Below are 3,511 nucleotides of genomic sequence, written 5' to 3' on the forward strand. Positions count from 1 at the left end.
GCTGCACATTTTCTTTCTTCTTAAATTTTTTAGTTTATTAGTACATGTGTAGTATATAATGTTTACATCCCTTGTGAGAAGGAATGTAAGGGGCAGCATTTGTCCATTCTCTTGTTCTGTGTCCTTAGTTTTTTTTGTTGTTTAGGGTCGTTGTGTCCCTTCCCTGCCATTCCTGGGGACTTAACCCAGGGATTCACACCTGCTATGCAGGTGCTCTACATCTCCACTGACTCACATCTCCAGCTCCTTAGCTTTTTTTTTTTCTTCTTTTGTATTGGAGATTCCTGTGTTCTGGCAGGAAAATAGTCCAGTGAGCTCTGATGACAGTGCTGTGCTGGTTTAATGTTTTGACTGCCAGGAATTATAGTCCTTGATGAGAGATAAGCTTCTCCTTGAAGGCCATTTTAGAGGGTGAAGTGGTTGGGGAATGATTCTGCAGGTATATGCGAGGTCTGAGTCTGAGAGACTTCAGGTATAAGCTAACGTAACTCTAAGGTAATTGTAAAGCTGTACTGCTTTCTTGTGTTCTGGTCTTTGTTGGAATGGTACTTAAAGATTAAACGGCTCCAAGCCAAGTGTGGGGATGCGTGCCTGTGATCCCAACACGTGGGAGTCTGAGGCAGGAAGAGCTCAAATTTGAGTCCTGCCTAGGGAATTTAGCAAGACACTGTCTCAAAAGAAAAAGGGATAGAGATGTAACTCAGTCCAGGGGCCCTGATCACCCTTGGATTAAGGATCCACAGGCCCTTAATCACCAGTACTAGAAAAAAAAAAAAGAAAGAAAAAAAGTAAACTTCTCCACAGAAATTTATATATAGATATATACATAAACTGTGTTTATACCCAGTGTACCTGGGTTATATTGTATAGCTAAGGATATTTGGACATGGAGAGTCCACTCTGCATAGTGTGTTCTACTCAGAGTCTGTCCTATATTATCCTCACATAGGAATGGAAACCTGCTCTCTGTTTTGGTCCTCTGACACCAGCTGGGCACTAGTGTTGATCTGCTTTGAAGGAGGATAGATTGTAGCCGTGAGACGGCATTTATCCTGTAGACTGCATCATCAACATATGGTCAGTGAAATCTTCCTTTGGAACATAGCAGTTGTTTCTCCAGATCCTAACATGACTAGTAAAAACAGAACTCCATAGTCACCTCCCCCCATGTATTAAAGTTACTTAAGAAGGACCAACAAGGCTTTTTAGTATAGAAATAGATAAAATGAGGATCAGGTCCCTTTGCCAAATGAAGCAAGGGCTGTCTCTTAGCAAGAAAAATAGCCAGTATGGCTGGTAGGGTGGTAATTGGAATCAGGATGTTATTTCTGCTTCATGGATGTGAGGAATTTGGTGTCATTTGGAACTAGATGTTTAAAAGAGGTGATGAAAAGACAAAGAAATTTGTTAGCCTAGATAAATCTAGGTAGTTGCTTTGTAGTAATGAATTATGTTTTCCATGGGTGACCTACTTAGAAGCATGGAGTCTCAGGCAGAATTGCAGCATGTTAGGTCAAACTGAATTGGAGGCCTCTGTTCTGGGGGATTAATTGTGGTCTTGCTTTTTTTTTTTTTTTCAATACATGCTCTTTTATTTTATTTTATTTTATTTATTTATTTTTTTGTTTTTGTTTTTCTCCGGTACCGGGAACTGAACTCACGACCTTGCGCTTGCCAGGCAAGCGCTTTGTCGCTGAGCTAAATCCCCAGCCCATGGTCTTGCTTTTTATGGATCACTTTAACATGTCTTAGGCAAAATAGAAGTAGAGAATGTTTGATGACTGGCTAACAAAGGTTACTTTTTTGCACTCCATATTAATACTTACATTTATATTGCATATATACCAAATGAACTTATGTTATGCTTTATTTTAATTTTATTTATAAAAATTTTTTATATTATAAAATATATAACATTTGGGCTATAATTTTTATATTAAATATTTAGTTTAATTAGTACAATACTTAAAGAGACCTTGGGATTTTGTTCCTTTATGGAGAGTTTTTTTTCTGGAGCAGTTAAAATATGCAGTCTCCATACTTACATCTACTGTTGTTAAGAGACCTTTGTGATTGTAGGCCGAATTAAATAGTTTTAAAAACTTACCATTTTATTTTATTTTATTTTTGGTGCTGGGACTCGAACTCAGGACCTTGCGCTTGCCAGGCACTGAGCTATATCCCCAGCCCTTAAAACCTTAACATTTTAAAGTGAGGCAGAGGGATCACTGTGAGCTTGAGGCCAGCCTGAGTTACAAAGTGAGTCCAAGGCTAGTCTGAACTGCGTAGTGAAACCCTATCTCCAAAAAAAAAATGTAGTGTTTTTATTTTCTTTCAGGAGCTTCCCATTAAAACTAATTTAAAGGTAGATTGTTTGGGTTTTGAATCTGTTGCCTCACTATTTCTTTGATGGTCTTGCTCAGGGTTAGATAGGAGGCCTTAAGGGAAGCAAAAGCCCTGGGTTCATTCTGGAGCTTTTTTTATTTTGTTTTCAGACAGGGTCTTGCTTTGTTGTACTCCAAGCTGGCCTTGAACTCACTGCGATCCTCCTGCCTCCTCCTGAGTGCTGTGATTACAGGCGTGCGCCACCATGCCTGGCCTGAGGAATTTTTTAATTGAATCTTATCTGTATAGCTATGGTTTCATTGCCACAATATACACGGAAACGGTATTGATGAAATATGCTCATTTTTTGTAAGTTCTTTATAACCTATCTCTCTTGCTCTAATTTTGAACTTTTTTGATTAAAAAAATTTTTTTTTTAATTTAAGAGACAGAGTCTCCTGGCCAGGCATGGTGGCACATGCCTGCAATCCCAGCACTTGGGAGGCTGAGGCAGGAGGATAGCTGAGGCCAGCCTGGACTACATAGTGAGTTCAGGACCAGCATGAACTACATAGCAAGACCCTGTCTCAAAAAGACCAAAAAAAAAAACCCAAACCCACAGAGTCTCACTGTTGTCTAGGCTGTCCTTGAACTCATGGACTAAAGTGATCCTCCTCAGATGTTTTTATTTAAACTTTGAGACAGAGTCTCCCCTGAATTGCTAAATTGCCCAGGCTGGGCTTGAAATTGTGATCCTTCTGCTTTAGCCTCCTAGACTGCTGGGATTACAGCCGTATGCCACCACATTTGGCTTGTGTTCTTTTTTTTTTTTTCTTGTAACATTATTTCAGCATTTAATGAACATTGAATATGATTCACAGTGATTTAGAGCCCCAGAGATGAGAAGATGAGGTCTCATACAATGGAGAAAGGGCCTTACGTGAAAGCTGCACATTTTCTTTCTTCTTAAATTTTTTAGTTTATTAGTACATGTGTAGTATATAATATTTACATTCCTTGTGAGAAGTTGGTACATGTACATTTTAATTCTTTTTTCCTCTCCTTTCCCTCACCCTTCTCTTACCCCACAATCTCTTGATCCCTTTCTTTTCTCCAATTTTTTTTTGTACCAGGAATCAAACTCAGGACCTTGCGCTTACCAGGCAGGTGCTTGTGCCGCTGAGCT

This window comes from Chinchilla lanigera, unplaced genomic scaffold (assembly GCF_000276665.1).
Source record: "Chinchilla lanigera isolate Chin_1 unplaced genomic scaffold, ChiLan1.0 scaffold00080, whole genome shotgun sequence".
In the NCBI taxonomy this organism is placed as follows: Eukaryota; Metazoa; Chordata; class Mammalia; order Rodentia; family Chinchillidae; genus Chinchilla; species Chinchilla lanigera.